The sequence below is a fragment of the Rhinolophus ferrumequinum genome, chromosome 10 (genome assembly GCF_004115265.2).
Source record: "Rhinolophus ferrumequinum isolate MPI-CBG mRhiFer1 chromosome 10, mRhiFer1_v1.p, whole genome shotgun sequence".
NCBI lineage: Eukaryota > Metazoa > Chordata > Mammalia > Chiroptera > Rhinolophidae > Rhinolophus > Rhinolophus ferrumequinum.
In genome coordinates this window covers 37,445,585-37,472,213 of record NC_046293.1, presented here as the reverse complement: position 1 = coordinate 37,472,213, position 26,629 = coordinate 37,445,585, and the positions used below count along the sequence as shown (strand labels likewise).

General features: G+C 36.5%; 1 protein-coding gene across 2 annotated transcripts in view; it reads left to right on the top strand.

Moving 5' to 3' along the window:
* Nucleotides 1–26,629, top strand: part of ITPR2 (inositol 1,4,5-trisphosphate receptor type 2) — a 435,712-nt gene that overhangs the window by 308,553 nt on the left and 100,530 nt on the right. The window lies entirely within an intron of this gene.

The window sequence follows — 26,629 nt, the reverse complement described above, 5'->3', positions numbered from 1 at the left end:
CTTGGGTTGTGCTAAGAGTTGATCCAAAAGGAAACAGTACTTCCCACCAAAAACTGCTGGTTCAGGAGGTAGTCCCTTGTCAGAGCCAGAGGAGTAGGTAAACCATGGCAACAAATAGAAGTCTTGGAGAGAAGAGAGGCTACTGGGAAGACAGAGGGTGTGAAGTAAGGATGTACATTCAGGTCTAATCAGGACAAATCTTGCATATGGCTTCTGGACTCTTTGAATTACAGGTGGCATTCTTTCTGCAGAAGCCATAAAGTGGTTTCCACTGGACTTCTAACAAATATGAGGATAACTTTTAAATTCTTTTGGAGGAACCATTTTCATTTTATAGTAACTTACGGAAATACGTGTTTGATAACTGTTATTTAATAAATTTAATTCCATTAATATGAAGGTCTACTTCTATGGCAGAAGTTCTAATGTCGTCTTCTAATGCAGATTTGTTTCGAAGTTAAATTTTTAAATGTACATATGCCAATTTGATTTTGTCTGCAGTAGTTTCCTCTTTTTTACAGAATGAAGTCCAAACTTGGTAGACTTTCTGAATCTTTCTTTTTAATCATTTTCTCCCATTGGCAATCTTTCCCTTTTCTGCTTTCCTGTATATCTTATCAGTTAATTAACAAACATTGATAGATTTAAGGTAAGATTCTGGGTAGATTTTTAATTTTTAAAAAATATTTTCCAGTTTTATTGAGATAATCATTGACCCATACAGAGAAGCACCGTATGGGTTCAAGGTGTTAAAAATTGCTCTTTAGGCACTTCTGGCCCTTCTCTATCCTTTGTGTAACTGCCTAATATATGTAAACTTCAGTATAATTTTTATAAAAGATTCAGGAAAGGAATCAAATTCTAAAATTAATTTCTTTAATTCAATTTATTAAAACTGAAAATGAAACAACAACAATTTACCCATTTCTCCCACCTTCCACCCCCTGCCTCTGGCAAGTAGTCTGTTCTCTATATCCATGAGCTTGGGTGTTAAATATATATATATACGTATTATATACTTATTTATATATATATTTTACATATATATATATATATATATATATAATACGTATATATATATATATATTCCTTTTTTTTTCTAGTTCCTTGAAGAGTTAGGTTGTTTACTTGAGATTTTTTTGTTGTTGTTTCTTGAGGTAGGCATTTATCTCTATGAACTTCCCTCTTAAAACTGCTTTTGCTATATCCCATAAATTTTGGTATGTTACATTTTCATTTGTCTGAAGGTATTTTTTGACTTCTCTTTTGATTTTTTCTTTGATTCATTGGTTGTTTGGTAGCATGTTGTTTAATCTCCACGTATTTGTGAGTTTTCCAGTTTTCTTTGTGCAATTAATTTCTAGTTTCATACTATTGTGGTTGGAAAAGATGCTTGATATAATTTTAGTCCTCTTAAATTTATTAAGATTTGTTTTATGACCTAACATACGATCTATCTGGGAAAATATTCTATGTGCACGTGAGAAAAATGTGTATTCTGTTGCTTTTGGATGGAATGTTCTGTAATTATCTGTTACTCCATCTGGTCTAATGTGTCATTTAATGCTGGTGTTTCCTTATTGATTTTCTGTCTGGATTATCTATTCATATATGTAAGTGGGATAGTAAAGTCCCCTACTATTATTGTGTTGTTGTCTGTTTTCCCTACTAGGTCTGCTAATATTTGCTTTGTATATTTAAGTACTCCCATGTTGGGTACATTAAGCATTTACAAATGGCGTATCTTCTTATTGGATTGACACTTTTATCATTATGTAATGGCCTTCTTTGTCTCTTATTATATTCTTTGTTATCAAGTCTATTTTTCCTGATATAAGAATAGCTACTTCAGCTTTCTTTTGGTTTCCATTTGCTTGGAATATTTTTTTCCATCCCTTCACTGTCAGTCTGTGTGTTTTCTTACATCTAAAGTGAGTCTCTTGTTTGCAGTATATAGATGGTCTTGTCTTTTTCCTATCCATTCAGCTTCTCTCTCTCTCTCTCTCTCTCTCTCTCTCTCTCTCTCTCTCTCTCTCTCTCTCTCTCTCTCTCTCTTTCTCTATCTCTCTGTCTATATATATATATTACACATATATATGTATATATATATTATTTAAAGTTTAATACTCTATATGTTTTGATTAAAGAATTGAGTCCATGCACATTTAAAGTAATTATTGGTAAGGATGTGCTTATTGCATCTTACTTTTTATTTTCTGGCTGTTTTTATAGTTCCTCTGTGTTCCTTTCTTATTCTCTTGTTTTCTTTCTTTTGTGTATTTACTATAGGTTTTTATTTTGAGATTACCAGGAGGCTCGCATATAACAACTTATAAAAGTCTATTTTAAGTTGGTAACAACATAAGTTTGATCCATTGTAAAGCTCAACATTTTTACTCACCCACCCCCATATTTTGTTTTTGACGTCACATTTTGCATCTTATTATCTCATGCATTCCTTGACTAATTATTGTAATCAGAGTTATTTTTACTACTTGTGTCTCTTAACCTTTATACTAGCTTTATAAGTGATTAATTCACTACCTTTACAGTTTATTTACTTTTACAGTGAAATTCTAAGAGATATTAACAAAAGAAGCTGCTATTGTTTTGTAATAGAGTTGGATCATTGAGAAGATTTCTAATTCTCTTACAGTAAGCAAAATACATATATAGAACAGAAAAAGATAAGTGCAGATAGGTTATAGCTAGAAAGATGAAAAAGAATTTTAGGTATTGAGGAACTGAAAGGTAAGATGAAAGACAAGTTGAAGGAAATAGAATACTTAGATTTAGGATATGGAAAAGTATAGTTTTAGAGAAAGAGAAATCAGACTACAGGAATTGAGTCAAACTAGAAAAGGAATGACAAGAGTAAATGTGAGTAAAAAGAAAGAAATTACAGGCTAAGACTTAAAATCATATTGACTACTATAATGAATACAGCACGTGTACATAGGCAAGGAGTTACTTCAAAAGCTGTAGCATTGTAGAAGGAAAACAGCAAAGAAGAGTAGGGAAGAATGAGTGGTAATAAATTGTAGAAGAAGGAAGTTGGGGAGTATAGCCACTCATATTTTCTTGACTGCAAGCTAGCCGTGCTCTGTCTAGAGAGGTTGTCCCCTCTACATGAGTGAGCAGCTTCATGAATATGACCTGATCATATAGCTTTTAAGTGGGAAATGAACAACCCAACCAGCTAAGTCAGCTCTGGAACCAGTAGAGTGGTAGATATTTGCGCCAGATTGCCCCGTGCCCATGAAGAAGATGTTTAAAAATGCAACCTAATGTTACCAGTGTAATATGAGTAATAATAAAAATGTCAAGGTCAAGAAAATACTTGTGTTAGGTCAGCTCAGTTTTAAACAGATTAAATATAAGAACAGAGAATACAAATTTTAAAAACAGGCTAAGGTGGGTGTTGAGAAGAATGGAGAATGAGGATAAAGAATGCAAGTGCTAATCATAGATCAAATGATAATGATATGAAATATGAAAGAAGTTAAAACTAAAGACAGCATAAATGTCAATGATTTTGATAGATTTGACTTTATGAAAGAGCTTGGAGAGAACAGATTAAATTCAAAGATGATGGTGGAATTCTCTAAGGAGCAGGATTTCAGAAGTCGTAAAAAAGTAACAAAGGGTTAGAAACAACATACTGAAATGAAGACATAAAACAATGGATGTGAACATGTCTTGAATTGATATATAGAGGTTTCTTAATTTTTCAAAACCAAAATGTTGGCAAAGCAGTAGTTTGCAGAGCCAGGATTGTACAATAGAGAAGTACATAAATAAATCCAGACTTCAGGAAGAGAATGTCAGACTGAGTAAGGGGAAGGAGATTCTGAATTGCTGAATTCTTTAAGCCTTGTGATTAAGTTGTAAGAGTGTAAATATGAAATAAGAGCCCATATGGGTTCCTTCTAGGAACTCAAAGAGTGGATAAGAATGACAAAATATATGCAACAGTGTATGTAACTGACAGTGTGGAGTTAATCATCTGTCTGCTTATTTTCTGATTGTGACAGAGGGAGTTGTTACTTTGCCACTTTATAAATGTATTCTCTATGCGGTGATCCCTCCCACCAATTTTTCATGAACAATTCAATGTTCACTCACAGAAAAAAGCCCACTGTGTTCTTTTGATCTTTCCACAAGTGACTCTTTTGGCTTTCTCTAGGCCAAGATACTATATTTGCTTTCTTGGGAGGCCAAACATGGTTGCTGAGTTCCTTATAAACATGTTTTCCAAACAGCTTCTATACCGAGGCACAAATGCAAAAGAGCAGTGGCTGTAAACTTTGCTTCAGAAGTAGCCATGTAGCTGTGTCTCCAAGGTTTTGGTTGAGTCCGGGGTTCAGTGTTTTCATTGGGAATATGGAATCCATATTGTGGAATCCATGATGGGTAGTTTGGCTCCTGCATGCTGATGACCCTGCATGCTGATGACCACGCAGATTGGTTTCTGCCTTTGCACATTTCAGTAATTCCAAAACCAAGGTTCAACTTCCTCTTTATTTTACTATAATCACCTCTTGTACAGACAGTTTATTTTGGTGCCCTCAGACTTTCAATTTTTGTTGTTAATCTTTTCAGGGTAGTGAGGTAGTTCTGCTTTTTCTACCATGACATCCTTTTTAGTCCTTCCTGTGGTTGGTGTTACAAGAAACAAATAATGCTTCTTGTAAGTGTCTTGTCTGATCTACATAAAACTATAAATACTTTAAAAAAGGGAATTTCTTAAGTTCTGACACCATAAGGAGAGAATTTCCTTAAAATTAAACTATGTGTCCTTTTTGGCTTTCTGTCCTACACATGCTCTCCTCACGCTAGTCTATTCTTGGTCTTTTACATTCTGCTTTCTTCCTGTTGTTTCTCCTCTTTATTCCTGTATTTCTGTATAGCAGTCACTGCCCGCAATCTAGATCATTGTTCAGCACTTTTAACATATATTAAACCATATTGTTTCTCATGAAGCAATTTTTTTTCTATCAGATCCTTTATTTTATGTTGTTTTCTTCCTTAGATTTATTAGTACATAATTGTCACATAACATTGCTTAAGTTTAAGGTTGATTTTATACATTGTGCTGATTTTATAAAATGATATATTGCAAAATGACTGTCACCATAGCATTAGGTACCAACCCCATTCAGCTGCATAATTACCATTTCTCTTTGGTGGTGAGAACATGTAAGATCTACTGTTTTGGCAACATTCAAGTATATGATACATTATTATGAGCCATAATCACTAGGCTATATATAGTAGATCCTCAGAATTTGTTAATCTTAATAACTGGAAGTTTGTCCCCTTTGAGCAATATTTCCCCATTTCCCCCACCTCCCAACTCCTGGTCACCATCACTTTATTCTCTGTTTGTCTGAGTTTGACATTTTTAGATTCTACATATAAGTGATATTATACAGTATTTGTCTTTTTCTGTCTAACTTACTTCACTTACCATGATGCCCTCAAGTTTCCTCCAAGGTGTCAGAAACAGCAGGATTTCCTTCTTTCTCATGGCTGACTAAGATTCTACTGTTTATATGTGTGTCTGTGTGTGTGTGTAATCACATCTTCTTTATCCATTAATTCATTGATGGAGAATTAGGTTGTTTCCATATCTTGGCTATTGTGAATAATGAATATGTGACACCCTCTGTTTTAATACCTACTAGAATCAGTTTTATATGCTTTGCAGGATGTGGAGAAGTTTAGATAGCAAGCCTGTGGAAAGCAAAACTAACTTCTGGCTCATAAGGCAAAAAATAACAGATCACTGTAGTTGGCTATCTGAAATTGTTTTTAAAATATAGGCTTTAAATTTTTCCATTAAAATTTCCTCATGTCACTAAATGGTCGTTGACAGTGTAATTTTAATGTTTGCATAATTGTTTTTGTTTGAATGTACCATAATTTATTTAATCACTCCTTATTGTTAAACATTTGGGTTTCTAACGTTTTTTGATATTATAAATTATGTTATGATTAACATCCTCATGCATTAATCTTTGTCTGTTACACTGATTCTTTCCCAAGGATTAATTCCAAAAAGTTTAATTACTAGGTCGCAGGGTAATAACTATTTTATGGTTCTTAAAGCATATTATAAAATTGTTTTTCACAGTGTGTGATGGTACCCATTTTACTGAATTCTAAAATTATTACCATTTTTATAAATATTTGCCAAACTAGTATTGTTTGGAACATAGTAACCACTCAACAAATGTTTGTTGAATGAATTAATGAATTATAGGTTAAAGAGGATCTCATTTTAAGTCACATATTTTAGATTACTAAAACAATGGACTATCCTTTAATACGTTATTTGGTCATTTCTGTTTCTTCTGTGAATTACTTGAAAATGTTTATGCATTCCTCTGTGGGACTCATTTTTTCTTAGTCAATTTTAATTAAGCTTAACAAACCTTAGTCATAATAGTTATAGCTATTTATTTGTTATTTTTTAACATTTTAATGATAGTTTTCTTTTAGGACCTTCAAATCTGTTAAACACTCCCCTAAAGTTTCTTCTAGTGTGTAATGATTTCAGGTCTTATAATTAATTATGTAATTTTTTCATGTCATAATGCAGAAATACTAAAAATATAACTTCTAATACTAACTCCTCTCTAGAGACCTAGTCCAAGGTTTGGCAGCAACAGCAATCTCTGAGGGCAGAGTCTGTAGGAGTTATGTGTGATGTAGAACATGGGTCACAGAGACACATTTAGTAGAAGAGATCAAGGCCAACGTTCAGGCCAGACAGGGCACGTGAATGAGTGGAGCAGTTGGGACTGGGACACCTGGTGTTCCTCTTCCAAAGCAGGTGGCCATTACCTCTGCTGACTGTCCAGCTGGGATGGCAGGCTGTGGATTTCTACTTCTTATAGTATTTCAAAAGAAGCCTGAATTTTGAAATTTTTGAAATATGTGAAATCTCCTAATTTTTAAAAGTTGACAGCTTAATCAGTTTAAAAAAAAAAAAAGAAACACAATGAGCAGTCCAAACAAAACTCAGTAGCAAGCAGAAAGTAGTCCATAGCCATAGTTTGTCACTTGTGGAGTAAAGAATCCCAGTTTGTCATTCCTTCTTCACTCAATTGCGTGGATATTTTGCATGCTTACTAGATGTCAAGCACTGTGCTAGATACTAGGGATACAACCGTGAAGAAGGCCAGCAAGAAATTAGCTCTTGGAGCATTAGCTCCCTGTACATTCTGACAGGGAGCAGTGAAGAGTAGACAAACCAGGGAGAGCAGATAGTGAACCCAGCTATGCAGTGAAAGAGAATAGGGGGTAATGAAAGACAGTAATGAGGTGCTATTGTAGATTGGGTGATCAGGAGGATTTTCTCTGAAAAGCTGAGATTGAAGCCATATCTAAATGAGAAAGCAACAGCCAGCAGTATAAAATGAGGAGGCATGGGGGAGCATCCCAGAGAGTGACTTGAAAGTGGCAATGAGCTTGGCATGTTTGGCGGAACAAAAGACCTGTGTAGTCGGACCCTCAACTAGCTATTAGCATTTGAATATTATAACAACCATATACAATGCACCTGAGGCTCATTTATTGTATGATAATCATTTAAGACCATTTATTGAGCACCTCATGTCAAGCATTTGTTTTCACTTACTAAGTTGGAAAGATGAATAAAGATGCCATCAAGAAGCTCACAACTAAGTATGTGTAGGGGAAGAGGAAGACAGATAAATTGTCATAATTTAATGTGCCTTTGTTAAAATGGAGATGCACACAAAAAAATACGCTTCCCTTAGGAGCCAGGAGAGGATTCGTGGAAGAGGTGACACTTGAACTGAATCGTGAAGGATAGAGTGATCAGGGAGAACATTCCAGGCAGAGGCAACAACTTCTGCAAAAATGCACCATAGATATTTTAGAGAAAGAAACTTCTTTGGGGAATATTGGTAGGGACCTTGTGTGGTGTCGACTTATGTCTTATATGAAATGAATTACAATAATTTGAATTAAGTCATCATCTTTGATAATCACCCTGATTTTAGGTATTTAACAAATGTTGCATGAATTAAAAAAATGAATGACTAGGACATGATATTCTCTAAAACTTTAGTATTTAATAATTTAAGTATTATAATAGAAATAGAATAAAGATATTTTCCTGTTATTATCGTCATTACTATGATTAAAGTTAGTGATAATTTTTCCCACTGGGATATAAATTCCTTGTTCTGTTCCTATGCCAAGTACTTATGTAGTATATAGTAGATACTCAATAAGCCTTTAGGGGAATAATTTCTTGCAAAAATGCGTGCATGCTTATAATATTTTTTATGTAATACAGGTACTGTGTAAGATTAATAGAATTTTACAAAACTGATACTAGCATTCTGGCAGTCAAGGATATTATTCAATCGCAGACTCGCCTTTTAATTTTTGTAAATCACTTTGCCAGTCATGTTAGTAAACTACATAGATAGGGCCATGTAATATCTTCCCTCATGCGAGGCACTTTTTTACTTTTGTTCATGATGCCACCTCTTCTACAAACTAAGAAAATATATCTTCCTGTTCTTAAAACTCATTTTAGTATTTCCTTAGTTCCTTTAAGATCCAAACTGAGACCTACTTGCTCCATTTCCTAGGTGAATTCCAACCAACGACGATCTTTTCTTGGTTTTAAATTCTTATAATTATTGTTATCTTCACCTCAAATCACGTAATATACTTTTACATGAGCTAATGCTCTGTATCATCCTAGAATTGTTCTTTATGTCATGTATGTACATCTTGGCTACTTAAGTAGTAGTAGATTCACAAAATCTGGGCATATGAGGCCTCATTTTTTTAAAAAAAGAAATTTTCCATAAAGAAAAATAATATCATGGAGAAAAAAATGTTTAGGTATAATAGATTTAAATTCTCTAATCGCACCTATGAATCTTTCACCAAGCCACAAGGAATCTTCGGATTACTGCCATCTATATGATCTTTCAAATTCATGGTTCATGGGAGCAATAAAAAATGCAATCCAGGAAATGGATTGAAATTGGACTCTCTAATTGTTAGTCTGGTGTAAGGATCACGAAGCCAAGTTCAGTGGAAGAAATTAATTTTCTGCTTAACTTTTCATGTTTTATATATATATATAATTTCTCAGTGACATAATTATTAGAACATCAATCTGAATTCTAGCAGCACAGAAGGCGTTGGCCGTGTCTCCAGCTCCTCCCTATGTCTGATCTGACTTGAACTCCATCCCATGAATTCAAAGTCTATTAGAGCTAGAGCTATTCAGGCAGGGATGCTTCTGTGTCTATATATATATTTTCCATGTAAGAAAATACATAGCATTTCCTAGCATATTTTAGACCCTTGGGTTGTTACCCTGTCCCCAACCAAAGCCAGTATCTTTTTTTTTTCCTTTCAGGAGAGAGGATGGTAGAACTGGCCATAATGCTTCAAGGACTGGGATTCTTTATGTCATGCTGAAGGAATTTGCTAGATATCCTGATAGTCCTCATTAATCTGTTATTTTTTTCCCTTAAAAATTTGATCTCAGAGCTGCAATTTCTTGAACTATATTCATTTTAAGGGATATGCATATACATTACTTTAAATAGCTAAATTTTAATTTATACCGAAGTCATATGAAATGTATATATTATTCAGACTACTTTAAATGTTTTCCTTAGAGACTTAGGCTGCTTAACCTCTTTGCAACTTCGATTTTCTTATGCTAATATGTAGTAATCAGCATTGCTTCATTTACTTTATTTGTAGACACAGAAGGATGGGTTTGTAATTGGATACATAACTTCCATCTTTAACATCTTTGAAGGGTTTTAACTAACTTACAATTACTTCATCTTTATTATTGCTTGTAGTGCAGAAAGTAGAAAACACAGCTGGGTTTTTCGGCTCACAGAGGCACTTGTAGCTCAGTAATATGTTGGCTAGAATACTGTACAAACATTTTAGCTATTATTCATCCCTACACTCTATATTTCCTCCTTTAGCTGATTATATCACTAAACTTCCCTGATTTAGCTTTCTCATCTCCGATGGGAATCCATGTACTATGTTTGCAGAGCAAATTTACATAAACCTGTATGAACACTATAGAGTAGTTGGACCATGAGGGCACTTTTGCTGGATTAGATTATGTTTTAAATAACGTAGCAGAGTAACCAGCTCCTGGATATTTATGTATTTATTTATACCTTACCTGGTTCTAAAAGGAATTTGAGGTTGAATAAGAAATGCAGTTGTGTAATTAGACTGTTAAAATACAAGATCAAACGCCTGAGATGGAAAAGAATCTGAGTATGCTAAGGGTCTTGGCTAATATTCTTCGTGTTTATCAGTGGTAGCTCTGAACTGCTTGGTAACCAGCAGTGCAAAATAATGGGCAATACAATTAATATCAATACTATTCATGAGTGACCAACATTTTACTGGTGTATAATTCTAAGAGGAATTTATCCAAGGGCATAGGACAGCACGATGGGCAATATTATCTAAATGGTTCTGTAGAACATGCTGAGTAAAAAAAGTGCACGTAGCCATTCTTAGTCCTTGGGGATAAATAATGATCAAAACTTCTGCATTATAATCGAGTGACTATAAATAAACTTGAACAATACAACAGTCATTGTGAAAAGTAGATAGGCAAGGCCACTTCATAGAGCGACTGCGATAACTTAGACACTTTTTAATATGTGCACTTAGTTGGAAAAAAAACATTTAAAAAATATCATGAGATTATTTTATCTTATTAAATTACAGAACGTAGACTTATCCTAATTGCTCAGCTACATGAAAAACCTGCTGTTATTCTTGGCAATAGATATGTAGAAATATAAGCAATTAAAAGAACTTTGCCTGGGAACTTAACAGAATTGCAAGTTTTCTTTTCTAGAAGAAAGAAGAAAACCAAGATCAGCTATTTTCCCTTAACCAAAAAGGTATTTTTCTATGTTGCTATCACAAAGCATTTTGAGGTAATAAAATACAAGCTTATTAACTAATTTTACTTTGTGCATTTAATTATTCTGTGTTTTTTGGCAACCAAGGCAAAAAAAAGAAATACTTTAAGTTACATGATTCTGTATAATGCAAAATAATAATAATAATGAAAAAATAAAAAAACCAAACCCTATACTGATTATTAAAAAATTTCTTTGTACTTAATTTTACTAGGAAGTTATTGACAGAACCCTGATGTAGTAATATTGATTATTGGTGGTGTGATAGAGCTTTGGATGAGTAGGCCTTCCTCACTAATATAATTTAGTAATAAAGAACACCTATCAGACACCAAAAAAGAACAGCAAAAAACTTAGTTGTATCATGTTGCCATACATTCTCTGTAGTAAGAAAAGGTAAACAGATTTGTAGTTAAAACCATAATGTACTATAAAGATTGATAATTTTCTACACATACAATACTGCACATGCGTCCAGCATCCTCAGAGCCTCGTGCACAGGAAGTGCTCCATAAATGTTAAGTCTCATCAGAATTACCTCCAGGACTTCCCCCAGCTATATTGATTCTTAAGTCAGTCTTTATTCAATGTGTGTTTTTTGATCACCCACTATAACCAGGCTCTCACTGGTAGGGTAGTGAGCAGACCCAAATCCCCTCCCTCAATGAGCTTACATTCTTATGGGGATGTCCCCCTCCTTACAATCACATTGTTTGTTCCTTTCAGGAGCAGATATTCTACAGACAATCAATTTTGCAATGGATTGGAGTGTATGGGCTATGAAAATGAGATATTGTCTCTGCTCTCGTGGAATTTACTGTTAATTAAGTAAGGGAGAAATAAAAACAATTATAGCACGGCAATCCTGTGGAATATCCTGGATGCTCTGGGAGCTCAGGTTAGGAGTGTGCATGGGAAAGGGAGTGTGTGGCAGAGACAGAGAGCCACAGAGAGTCAGGGGAAAGAGAGACATCGATTTTCCTCTGTACTACATCGTTCCATCATTTGCTCAGCATTAAAGCAGGCAAATGTGCTTCTCTAAAACCCCCCTAGCCCACTGGCCCAAAACTCTGCTCCCTGTTATAGCAAAACTGATGAATAGATTATATGCAACTGCTACCTCCAATTCCTCTCTTTCTATTTGCTCTTAAATCCGTTCTTGCCAGGCTTTCCTCCTTGCCATGGCACCAAAACAGCTCATGGTGAGGTCACCAGTGACTGCCACCTTGCTAAGTCCAATGATTTACTGTCATTCCTCATTTTATTTGACCTGTCACTAACATTTCACACAATCGGTTGCTCTCTTTTTCTTGAAATAATTTCTTGACTTCTCTTTCCTGCAGCACAATTTCCTGATCGTCTTGCTTCCTTCCCAGCACCTTCTTCTTGGTTTCCTTCCCTGGTTCCTAGTCCTCTCCCCTGCTTCTGTCAGAAGTGTTCTAGTCAGCATGTGCTTGGACTCATTCCATGGATCTCTTCGCTTCTCAATTGGTAACTCACTCTGTAGATGATTTCATTCAGTCACATGACTTTAAACACCAGCTGTTTCATGATAAATCCCAAATTTATATCTTCAGCGTGGGTCTCTATTCTGAACACCGGACTGTTTCATCCAGCTGTTTGTTTGAGATTTCTATTTGAATGTCTTTTTAGCCATCTCACACTTTATCCATAATGGAACTCCTGACTCTCCTGTAGTCTTTCCAACTTAGATACAAACCCAGACTCTCTGACTCCAGAACCTAAGCTGCTCATCCTTACTCTCACCCAAAGCTGGGCCAGTGCTCACCTATATGTTCCCATCACACACTTTGTTTACTCTGATCATAGAACATATATCACTGAATTACTGTGGCCTATTGTTTGTCTCCTCCACTGGACTCCAAATTCAGTAAAGGCAGGACTTATTCATGAATGTGTTGCCCAGTGCATAGTACTATGTCTACTTTTGATTCAGTGAGTAAGTACTATAGTTAACAAGTGGTATAGATGACTAGACAGGAAATAGCTTAATAGTGGCTGGCGTTACTGTAGAGGGCTTTATGGAGGTGCTAACATTTTAGACGAATCTTACGTATTGATAACATGTAGATAAGTAGCAAAAAGAGAGGAGGCATCTCCTCTATCATAGGGAAAGGATGAGCAGAGGAAGAGGTAATGTTCACCTGATACGTGTGTGGAGGTTAGGTGCTCTGGGACATTCCATCATGGATGGAGAAAGCAATGTGGTGCAAATGTGGGGGGTAGCAAATATGGAGGGACACATCTTACCAAATTCTGGAGGGCTTCAAGTCCCAAAAAATAACTAAGTAGAAATAATTATTGAAATGTGATAGCATAAATTTCTGCTAAATTGTTCCTTAGGGGATTTAGTTCTTATTTATGCTGCCATAAAATTAATGAGACATTAACGATTTTCTAGAATGCTAAACATAATCACAAAAACAAATGGCACCAAAGTCTGCTTTAGTAGATATCCACCAACTCAAAAAGCATTATTGCAAGTCTTAAAAAGATCTTTTTAGTGATTGCACTTTTATTCATGCACTAATTTATACCCTGGCATTATTAAGCAAGTATTTAGAGGGAAAACAATAAAAAGCAAACCCATGAAGAAATATAATTAGTAAACACATAAGCCAATATAAAAACTGTTATGTCAAAGCACTAAGTAAGATTCTGGATACATGTATTTGTATGCGCGCGCACATGCTTGCATTTATCTGCCTGTGTTTATTGTTTAACTTGTTTTTCCAGCTCAAATATAAATGAAGAAAAGCTAATATATGTAGCTGACACTTTACCCTGAAGATGCATTGTAGAAGGATGAGATGGGAGAGGATGACAGGACAGAGGGATCCAGCTAATACTCTTAGTCAATAGATACAGTAATAGAATATTAGGGTGTTGTATGAAAATAGTATTTTTTTTTTAATTTAATAGTTGAGAGTCTCCTGTAGGCATGTGAGTCTTACAAGTAACGTGATGAGCTTGCTCAGCCTTTGTGTTTTGTGGCTGTTGGTGCATTTTGAGTTTCAGGATTTCTTATAGAAGCACAGAAAAGTGACAGACCATTGTAACAAAATAATGCTGTAAGATAAACTGTTGAACTAAGAATTCAAGTTCCGGAAAAGGAAATAGTTATCCTTGGCCAGACCAAAAAAGTCCCATTCTATGTCACAACCAAGTGGTTATCTGAAATTATATAGTAGGGGAAAGTTCTGGAAAGTCCCTTGTCGGTATTTATATTATCAATAAAATGATATCAATTTTAGGGATTTAAAATTGGTTGGTTCAAAAGAGATCGTCTAGAAATATATTCATTTATCTGTCTATATACCTATCATCTATCATCTATCATCTATTAATCATCTACCTAGCTACCCATCATCTAACATTTTATCAGCTGTATGAGACCTGCAAAGTATTTGCAAGTTTGTGTTATTTTTATAAGTTTGCAAACTTTTTGCAAGGGGCTGCATAGTAAATATGTTAGACTTTTCGGCTTATATTGTCTATATTGCAAATACTTAACTTACTATTCTACTGAAAAAACAACCATAGATAGTATGTAAACAAATGAGCATGGCTGTTTTAAAATGAAACTTTCTTTAACAAACAGGTGGCAGGCCAGATTTGACCCACAAACCATAGTTTGCCAAACCCTGCTTTAGAAGATTTTTACAATCTTCACAGTCAGAAGTTTCCCACATTTGAAATATCGTTATGAGTAAGAATTGATAGGTCATTTATTTTTAAGTATTTTTCATGTTTCTATTTATGTTTAATTTATTTTGTATACGAGCGTAACACACATATACACATACAGAGAGACATAATTTAGAGTTTCTGCCTGGATAAAAGAGAACACAGAGATTATTTCTTTCCATTGCTGTGATTCTATGAATTCAGTATTCTTTGAAAAGTAGAAGCCTGATCGTACATGAGAATTGACTAACCAATTGACAGGCATTATGTTTATTTACTAGGCTGAGAGTATGCATGAATCAAGTATAAGATAGGAGTGTGAATGAATCAAGTAGAATAGAAGCAGAAGAGGGGACATGAAGGCAGTAGTAACTGCATGAGACAGACTTAGGGTCTAGGTCAGAGGGCAAACTCAAGAAACTGAACTGGGGGAAAAGGTAATTTTCTGCTTGTATCTGATACACAACTTGGGAAACACTATGTATTAAAGTTGAGATCAAAAAGAGTGGTTCTCAAATTGTAGTGTGCATCAAATTCCTGGGCCTTGTCCCCAGAGACTGTACTTGCATAGGTCTGGGGTAGAGTCCAAAATCGCTTTTTACTGTACATTCTGTACATTTTATTCAAGTTGTCCGCAGGCTACAGTTTCAGAAAAGCTGCTTCAGACTTTCACCCTCCTCAGCTTCCTTCCCTAATTGTCTGAGAGTCTGATCACCTGACCTACATCGCCTCTTCTCATTTTATTCCCTTCCTTCTCCTTTTTGCTTTCCACCTTCCTGCCATCAAGCTAATCTGATTATCACCTAATTTTCATTCGTTAACCCCCCACTTCTCAGAAATTACAGAAATTAATCTCTGCCATTTATTAATCTTCTTAAAAAATAGTTCACACCAAAACTAATGAATAAAAACCGTAACTTTTTCCTCCTTAGGCATGCATTCCTTGGCCCCGTAAAGCAGTGTGAGAATCTGGAGCCTCTTACTGCTTTCTGTATAAAGTTCCTAAGAAACAAACAATAAGAGAGGGCAAGAGTGGCTGCGGTGCAAAGGGAGGGGAGAGGGTCAGAGATGAGGCTGAGGACGTAGGCAGGGTCCGATCCGAGGCCATGTAGGTCTTGCTAAGGGTTTGGCCTTTGTCCAGGAGCAGTGAGAAGCCATCACCACAGCCCTTAACTAAAGTGCAAGCGCCACTTCATCCCTAGCTGATGTAATGACTAGGAGCGGCATGAGGAGAAGGAAGAGGATGTGAGAAGAGTCAGATAACTCTCCGGAATAGAGTAGGTGGGTGCGTAGATGATGGTACATTTCACAAGACTAGAGATAGAGAAGGCTTGGAGGTGGAATGAGGAAGGAAGCTTGGTTCTAGATCTTTGGTATTTGAGGAGCTTCTGGGACATTGGTTCGGAGGTGTATACCATGCAGTGGACTGCATGGACTGGTTCTCAGGAAAGAGAACCAGGCTTGGTACATACCATGTTTCCTTGAAAATAAGACCTAACCGGAAAAGAATCCCTAGCATAGTTTTTCACTCGTAATATAAAATAAGCCCTACCGTATTTCCCCCAAAATAAGACCGGGTCTTATATTAATTTTTTGCTCCAAAAGACGCATTAGAGTTTATTACGAGCATCCTGAAAAATCATGCTAGGGCTTCTTTTCAGGTTAGGTCTTATTTTCAGGGAAACACGGTAGACGTACAGACATTAGTATGTTGATACTATTAAAAATGGTGGGTGTAGATGTGGTTTCCCAGGAAAAGAACTGGAATGGGAGGAGTAAAAGATCAAGAATGGAATCCAGAGTAATACCACACTTTAAAGGAAAGGAGGAGAAAGAAAAAGCTACAGAAATGGGTTCAGAATGGGAGGTCTCATGGAATAGGAGATTAAAACAAACTAGGAGAGACACTCACAAAGAACAGTGGAATCAGTGGTCCCAAAGAACTCAATATACATGGTGCAGCCATAAACCTGACCCCAGGATTTGGCACTCATCATGTCACCAACCAGCTTACGAAGAGCAATCCAGACTGAATGGTGGGGGTCCAAACTGGACTGGAGTGAGACGTGGCGCCTGGAGGTTTACGACCTGAGCATGGGAGCCACACTCCAAAATGCACATTGGAGTCAGAGAAGCAATGATTCCATGCAGCTCAGCAAAGTTCCTCTTATGATCCTGATTTTAAGCAGAATGAAGGTGAAATATCAGTTCTAAAACCTAGACGGTAGGGAGAATGAGATAAACACTTCCAACTCAGATTGTCTCGCTGTCATTCTGAGCAACTTTATACCCTCAGTTTATACACTGCAGTTCATCACCAGAATAAGGGGTGTGTGTGTGTGCGCGCTTTGTTTAAAATGTCCATCCTCCAAGATTTCTTAAGGCCCCTCACATTTATATTCGCTTTCCTCTTAGCACAGCAGCGTTACCAAAAAGTCCCAGTAAAAGGCTAATAGGAAATACTCCAGGTTGCAGTTTGCACAAGCAGATCTTTATTGCCAGACAGGAGGTTTGTTTTAGCTTGTACCCACTCTGCGTAGTGCTCTCTGGTTCTCATCTGGCAGGGCATGCTGTGGGATCACAGCGACAGTGCTAATTAAATGTCAGTGGGTTTGGGAGCTGCAGCAAAGCCCTCATGCTCAGATGGCTGAGACAGAAGCAGGAAGGAGCGAGCAGCACGTCAACTTTTCTGCCGCTTATTAGGGTAGGGAAAGGTAGGGCTCACATTCCCTCAACTTCAGTGTTCAGATCCTAAATGGATGCTGCAAGAGGACCTACAGATGAGCTCCAAAAGGAATAAATGAATCTATGTCAGTACAGTTTTAATAGAAAACTATTTCTTTGGGCAAATTTTCCTTGAAATTGTTCCCCTCCATCACCCTTCGTTTTATCGACTATATATATCACTGATTCTTGAAATGTTTTGTATTTAACTTGTTTTTGAGATGATCACTCCCACATGTTCAACATTGACACGAACTAAGGGAGAAATTTTCCAATGCCATACATTAAATACACAAACCAGGAAAAGATCAATACTTTGGGTACAGGTAGTGACATGCAGTCATACCCTTCCCAGCTTCTGAGGGCCCTGACATTTTCCTTTCTTTTGTGTTGCAATCCAAGTTTGCTTTGGCACAGGAAAACAGTCCTGAGATAATCATAGGCCTCTTCCTAGAATTACTCTGAGCTCCCTTTCTCAGTGAGTGGCATGATTCTCTAACCAGTTACCAAGTTAGAAAGCTGGCATTCATTTTGACCCTTCCACCTCCCGCACCCAGACAGCATGTCCCATCAGTTCTGCCTCTGAATGTCTCGGGTCTCTCCAGTCGTCTCACTCTTACTGCCAGTTTCCTTCTACTGCCATTATCATTTCTTGCCTGGACAACTGAAGCAGCCTCCTGTCTCTTTGCCTCCATTCAAGACCCATTTTAATCCACTTTCCACAGGGAAGTCAGAAAGATTATTCTAAAATGCCATCTGGTGTGTCTGTCTCCTCCTCAGTCAACATTTCAATAGCTTCCAATAGGACAGAGTGAACACTCACTAACAGGGCTTAGCAGACTTTTTATGATTGTGTTCCTGATTACTTTTATCTTTTTCTATTATTTGGGCTCATATTTACCAAGTACGTACTTTGTCTCAGGAGCTGTGTCTCATCTAATCATCACAATACCTCTCTGAGACAAATATTCATAAAGTACTCTTACTAACCTCATTTTGCAGAATACAAAAGTGAAGCTTAGTTAAGCTACATTTCTTGCCCACGGTTGCTGTGTGAACAAGTAGGATAGGAGAGATTTGATCCCAGGTCTGTCCAGAGCCTGTGATGCTAACCATTGTACAATCCTACTCTCTAGCCATCTTTGTCATCATCTCTCTTCTGTAATGAAATGTTCCAGAATCTGCCCACATCTTTCACCTAGTCCAAAACCACCATCGTCTCTCACCTGGATTATTTCAATAGGCATCTAACTGTTGTTCCCACTTTCATTCACCTGTGCATTCCTTAGTGTCTTTTCTAACCCAGCAGCTGCACTGAACCCTTAAAGGCATAATACAGATTGTGTCACCACTCTGCCTAAATAATACTTCAAGCTTCTGAGCAAAAGTCAAATCTTGGCATTGGCTTCAAAAGCCTCCCGATATGACCCCGTCTCCCTGCCCCCTCTACCCACCTCTCTGGCCACCTTCCTCCTTATCTGTTCAAGCCACCCTGTTCTCATGGCTCTGCTTTGACGCCAACAAACATAATTCTGCTTTGTTTCTTTGAACTGCTGTTTCTTCTACTTTTTAAGATTCTGTTACAATGGACTCTGACCGTTTGATTTCAAATGGCAGCCTCCATCCCCCTAAGCTCATTACTCCAGTCTTCTGTTTTATTTTCTTCTTAGCAATTTCCCATTTTGATAGGCCATGTATTTGTTTATTTCTTGCCCACCACCAGAAGGTCAACTCCATTAAGAACAGAAGATTTGTCTGTTTTGTTCACTATTACAACCCCAATGCCTAGAGAATTACTGGGCACACACCAGAGCAGAGGTTTATCATTAAGTATTTTAGAATGAACATACAAGGAATACACGAATCATGATTGCTTAAGTTACAAGGAGAATTTTTGTTTGATTTGGATTGGGATAAGTGGGACTTTATGTTATTTTAACATACTTTATGGATCTGACAATACTGTTTCCAATATGGATGATTCATCATATAATACCAAAGAAGCTTATAATGCAGGCAATAACTTTGTCTATAATATCTATATGTTTGTATTGAATACTTGTATCTCTAAATGTCATCTCTACCAGTTAGTGATATATTTTTTAAGAAAGGAGAACAAGGTGTTCTAAATGACTTTGCCTCTCAATTTTTTCCTCCCTTCTTCTCTCTTTTTTGCATGCTCTTCCTTTGTCTTTTTATTTACAACCTGGGTAATTTAACTTCTGAATGACTAGGTAACATTTAAAAGGGTGTTGGATGTCACTGAATGAAAAGTAACAAAATACATGTTGAAAATTCTTTGTCTCTTTTCAGTTTGATTCAACTGATCTGAATCCTTACTAAGAGTTGAAATTCACCTTGCCACCTCATTTCCTCCTTTATTAGGTTTGCCTTTGAAATGTAGAAGTTCACTTGAGCAATAATTCTCTCACTTTGAGAACCACTCTAACAAAAGCTGGCCTTTTTTTTTTTTCTAAAGGCAGCTGTCGATGAGACCGTTAAACATAGAGACAGTACTAGCATATTTCTCAGTCTGATGTAACTCAGAAATAGAAAGCTGCAGAAACCTGAGGTTGAAATGCTTTCAAGCAATTGAGCTTCAAGTTCCTGAAAATTATCTCACAGTGCTTCTTCTCAATTCCCTGTATCCCACCCCCGATTTTGCATCTGGCTAATTTGTGCACTTCAGATTGTATCCCTGAGCACACTGGCAGTGTGAGAACTGTTGTGGAACTCATCATTATAATTCCAAGCCTTTAATTAACCCACTTAAAAGTGGCTTTGTCAAGACTAGGAGTCACAGAAAAGCAATTGACTCATTCTTAGAATTGGCATTTCATAAAGGAGAGTGGCATAGTAATACTGTGTTCTCACTAAGCCTGGTTGGTTCAGGAACTTAAGGAGCATTAGAAGCGCAGATCCTCCAGTAATTCTTTTTGATGCAGTATTGTAGGTATCATTGTTATTTCACAGCTAGGTTCTTTAGACATAAAAAGGTCAAGTGATTGGTACGTATTCCCATGAAGTCAGTGGCAAAACCAGAGAGAGTCCCTCATGCGGCCGACCAGCAGCCACGAGTCAACGAGGAACCTGAAAGGGGGAGTGGGAATGAACAAAGACACTCACAAATGATGATGATGCGAATTCGGTCTCCAGTGATGCTGAAGCACCGGCTTTATTTTCTACCACCTTTTATATACCCTAAGAATACGTGCAGTTTTAACAGTCAGCAGATAAAGGAATGCATTACATCACAGAAAGTTATCTTTTACCTAAAACACAGAAAAGCAGAAACTACTAAACAAGCCTCAATGCTATTATCTCATTAACAGTAAATTCATAACTTTTACATACAAGATACAAAATCCTTGAAACTTTCCCAAAGTCATTATCTCATGACAAAGCCCACCAATTATCCTGCTAGTCTTCAGTCCTCAGTGTCCGAGAACCGGTCACCCTGACCAGCTTTACAGCACGCTCGCAAGCACCCTCCAGGCGCAGGCAGAGATAATGCCTTAGAAGCCGAAACAAGTTAATCATAAACTGAGCCAGTCTGCAAGGCTTTAGAATAACAAGAAATCATGGCTCCCCACACCCTCAGTGTGGATAATAAGCCCACTCACTCCAACAGTTATTTGAAGAGCAAGGACTCCCTTAAGTTTTCCCCAGTCAGCCACAAGACCTATTTTAATATGGCCATAGGTCTCATAAAGATGGCTTTCTGCATCTCTTGGTGCTACCTTGGAAAAAAACATCATCACTAGACACAGTGAAAGAATCAGAATGCTTCTGAGGAGATAAGCAATGCTATAATGTCTAATGTCTTTATGTTGTAAATGACTAATTACTTTATTCCCGAAATAGAAATTAAAGCATCTTTCAAACTGTAATTCAACATTTTCTAAAAAATCAATCTCCTTTGGAAAATTAAACACATTTCCCATTAAAAACTGAACAAACAAACAGAAACAGTCTATGCCATTCATCCATCCATCCACTTAGTAAGTATTTATGAAGGAGCTGTTCTGTGTTGGACTCTGTTCTAGCTGCATGGGACACAACAGTGAACGAAATAAAATTTCTGTCCATCTGGGACTAATATTCTAGGTGAGGGAGATACATTAAAATCAAATAAATAATTCACAATCATATATCATGATGTTAATTATTATGGAGAAGGATCCTTCTATTCTTTTAGTGTTTCTCAAACCATATTTAAAAATCACTAAGGAGGGAAACATGATGGTAAGTATCCAGAAAATTCATTTCTAGATGCTTGAAGAAGCTACTGTATTCTCTCTGGGTCTGAAGAAGTACATTACTTCCTTTATGGCAACAGTGAGATCCAGATATTCCAAAGACTTGTCTTTATTTGTATCAAAAAGAAATAGGGTCTGAAAAAATTTCTCTCTTTCATCAACTGTACAAAATAAAAGCAAATACTCCAAGTGTACATCATTTTAAGGTTTCCTAGAGATCAGTTGCTCCTTTTTCTTTTATTTATTAATTTTAATTAAATTTATTGGGGTAACATTGGTTAATAAAATTATATAAGTTTTAAGTTTCAAGCGTGCATTTCTGTAATACATCATCTACATATTGCATTTCTACCTTCTTTTTCTGATTAATGTTTATCTGTATTTTGGATAACCCCATTAAACATGTAGAATTAGTTTCTTTTCTTGCTTCTCATCCTGAAATATTTTGTTTTGAATAGAACACTGCAACAATGATTAATAAAGAATATATTTCTGGAATATTGATTTCAGATAAGATGACCCACTTACATACAATTTATTTTCATGTAGTTTTAGTCATTCAGAAAATATTGATACATATTCTTACATTGATATCAAAAGCTATTAAGCATTATGCTTCATTCGATTTTGCATAAAAATGTAAAATGACAGTTATTTTATCTTAAAATTATAAATTCTTAATTAAATACTTATATACATAATTTCTGATGTATTAAAGTAAAAGAAAGTATGACCTGTTTTAGTTGAAAAAATGGAACTGAAGAAAAAATTTAACTTAAATTGTACGGAAAAAGCTTACTTTGGAAAGTAATTTTGTTCATCTATATTTTCATGAAGTAAACTTATTTAATTTTATAAACTAATATGTTTATTATAATAATTATATAAATCTTATAGACTAATATTTCTTACTGCAGTGGGATTTTAGTACAGAAATCTTTTTAAAAGAGCAAAGTCAGCTCAGAAATTGGAATCTATGAGTGATAAATGACCAGTTTTAAAAAATTAAATGTAATATTTTTATATGTCTGATCTCAATTTCAATTTTTTTGAAAATTTTATTCAGTAAATTATTTACTATTATTATGAGTGTCTAAATGCTTACATTTTTCTTGTAGGTTTTTAAAGGAAAAACTCCTTTAAAAACAGTTGCTTCTTTTATGTTTAATTTTAGATTGAAAAAAAAAGGGGATTTCCTCTCAAGAATCTAAATGGGTCCTGATTATAAAATCTATTAGGATAGGTTTCAAGTGTATACTTTACAAACCATTGTCACTCCAATAAACTTTAATTTAAAAAAAATTGCAGTTTTACCTTTCCTAAGAAAGGAAAATTGCAGTGTTGAATAAACAACTTGTAAAACTGAAAAAAAAAAAAAAAAGTCTATTAGAATAATGGTTGTCATTGGTAGCAAGTTGCAATCCTCCCAGGGCTTGTTAAAACAGGCTGCTGGGCCCCACACCTAGTTTCTAATTCTGAAGGTCTGAGATGGGCCCGAGAATTTGCTTTTCTAACAAATTCCCAGGTGAGGCTGATGCAGCTGGTGCAGGGAACCAAGTTTTGAGAAACTTCATATTATGATGAATATTAGCAATCAGTAGGAAAGCTAGATTCTTCCTCACAGCACTTTGTAATGCTTTATGTCTAGACCATAATACAAAGATAATTTACTACCTTAAATCATTTAAAAATGCATTGTTTCTTGCCATTTACTGTTTTTGCCCTCCTACTTTGCCCTGCTTCAAAGGTTGAGTTATCATTTATTTGTTATAATCACTAAATGTCTTTTATTGATTTTATTGTAATTTCAGAGAGACCCTAATCAATAAGAGTCTAGATCATCTGAAAATTAGTTTTTCTTAAAATTTTTGTGAATTTCTTGTCATTTTGCACATATCTTTGTCTTAGTTTGGCCACCATTGTAATAGAAATAGGAATCATAAAGAATTTATTGGAGATATTAGATAAGTAAAACCTGTGTTTTTTAAACTCCTTGTATAAAGACGGTATCGTGAAGGGTAATGCTGGTGTTCTATGGTCCCTCTACCAGTCCTGCTGGGGGAAGGAAGAGGCCAGTTCCTTACTTCCCTCCGGTTGCGTCTGTGTGTGGCGGGGATGAGAGAAAACAGCCTTGAAGTCCCATGCTTTCCTTGGGGTTTGTGGTCCTGTGGTCTGGTGGTCCACGAATCTTCCACAGCTACTTTGCAGGGTGCTCAGGAGTTTGTTTGTTCTCTTTCCCAGGTTTGCCAAACGGTACTTCTCAGAATAAACACCCTCTATTCTGTTTTTTCCTCGTTGTCAGCCTTCCCCTTGGCCTCACTTTGTTTAGGGCTTTCTCTTGGGATTCTCAAGAGACTATTTTGGAAGTCAGGAAAAATGAACATGGTTTCTTTCTCCTTCTATCTGGTTTCAATCCAAATTCTGCTCAAGACAATATGGGCAACTGCATTTGGCTAGGGAAAAAGGAAGTCTGGAAAACGAACAAAAAAAAAACAAGAATTCACTTTTTTTTTTTTTAAGTAAAGTTACATAGATTTCAGGTGTACAATTCTGTAATACATCATCTATATCTTACATTGTATGTTCACCACCCAGAGTCAGTAAGAATTAACTTTTTAAGACTGAGATTTGTTACCTTTTCCATTTATTATATTCCATCACACCAGGGGAGAATCAGTACTTTCCTCTGCTTTCCTTAGCCTATCTATTATACTCTTCTGCCTTTCCTCTCCCCTCACTTTGCCCCTCCCCCAACTTGCTAATGTGCTTACCCCTGTCTTTTGGGAAATACCACCATTTCCACCTTGAGAAACTAGCTCTTCATTATTTAACCTCAGATTTAAGCTGGATATTGATGGGGGTTTTCTGAAGCCTTGATTCTGCTGACTGAAGTGGAAAGGATGTGCTCCTCTCTACTAGGAATGCCTGAAGCTGATTTCTTTCTAATGTGTCTAAGTGCAAATATCCCTGCCACAGTGAATAATTTCTTGCTGAGACCACACACCTGAACTGTCTCATGTGAAAAAGCCTTTTCTTCTTCTTAACATGGCTTTGACCCTACTCCTAACAGAATAGTTCTAGTATCAGTATTCTAGAGGAACAATTATTTCTTCTTTATCAGTATTCTAGGGGAACAGTTATTTCTTCTTTAGGCTATATTCTTTATAAAGGACGTCACAGTACTGAGAGTAACCCTGGACAGATGACACCATTCCCAAATGGATTCTCCCTAATCCCTACATTCCTTTTCTAATAGAAGGGAAAAGATAGGTAATAAGATCTCAGTTTATCTTGCCACAATTAAGAGAAAAAATTCCTTTATGGTTGTATTTGTATTAGCTTCTGCTATACATTGAACCTTTGTGTTTCCCCTAAATACATATGTTGAATCCAAATGCCCAGTGTGATGGTGTTTGGAGGTGGGGTTTTGGGGAGGTGATTAGATCATGATGGTGGAGCCCTCATGAATGGGATAGGTGCCCTTATAAAAGAGGCTGGAGGAGATAAGTACCATATGATCTCACTTATTTGCGGAATCTAAAGAAAAGAATAAGTGAATGAACTAACCAGAAACAGTGTTGGAGACAAAGAGGAAAAACTGAGGATTGCTAGATGGGCGGGGGGGGGGGGGTGAAGGGATTGAAGGGCAGTCGGTGACCACAGGATGGCCACGGGGTTTGAAAATTAATCTGGGGAACGTAATTTAGCGGTTACCAGAGGGTGAAGGGGTTGGGGGGTGGGAGATGAGGGTGAGGGGGATCAAATATACGGTGATGGAAGGAGAACTGACTCTGGGTGGTGAACACACAATGTAATTTATAGATGATGTGATATAGAATTGCACACCTGAAATCTATGTAATTTTAATAACAATTGTCACCCCAATAAATTTAAATAAAATTAAAAAAAAAAGGAGACAGAAAAAAAAAAAAAGAGGCTGCAGGGAGATCCCTTGTTCCTTTCGCCAGTGAGGCTATATTGAGAAGACATCTATCCATGAGGAAGGAGTCCTTCCCAGACACTAAGTCTGCCAGTGCCTTGTTCTTGGACTTCCCAACCTCCAGAAATGTGAGCAATAAATTTCTGTGATTTATAAGCCACTCAGTCTAGGGTATTTTTTGTTACAGCAGCCCAAACAGACTAAGACAGCTTCCTAGGGCTGCCATAACAAATCACCACAAACTTGGCAGCTTAAAGCAGCAGACATTTTTCTCTCTCACAGTTCTGGGGGCTGAAAGTCCTAAATGACAGTGTCAGCAGGGCCATGCTCTCTCTGAAGGTTCTAGGGTAGCATCCTTCCCCACCTCTTCTTAGCTTCGGGGGGTTGCCGGCCCTCCTTGGTGTTCCTTGGCTTGTATCACTCCAATCTCTCCTGTCATTGAATGTTATTTTCCCTGTGTGTATGTGTTTGTGTCCAAATTTCCCTCTTTTAGGACATTAGCCCACATTAATCCACTATGACCTCATGTTAACTTGGTTACATCTGCAAAGACCCTATTTCCAAATAAGGTCACATTCACAGGTACTGGGGTTAGTATCTTTTTTGCTGGACACTATTCAACCCACAACGGTATTTTCTATTCAGACTCCTCACATAGCATTTAGTATGGCTCCAAATTCTTGTCCTGTCTTCCACTCCCCATTCTCTGTAACTTTGTTCCTGCAGATCCCTCTCTATGCAGAATGGCTTCCTCCTGACATCCATTCCTTCCCTTTCTTAACATGGGAAGACACTTGTGTCTTTTAATACATTTAATACAAAAATTTATGGACATTTTAGCTATTCTTTAAAACTGTTATCCGGTGCATTGCTTGCATGATTCCTTTCCTAAAGCTATCAAACAAATACGAGTCTCCATGTATTTCTGCCCTTATTTTGCCTCATATTAATTTCACTTCTATAATTGTTTTAATTCCTCCAACTAGAAAGTAGGTTGCTTAAAAGAAGAAAGTTTACTTCTC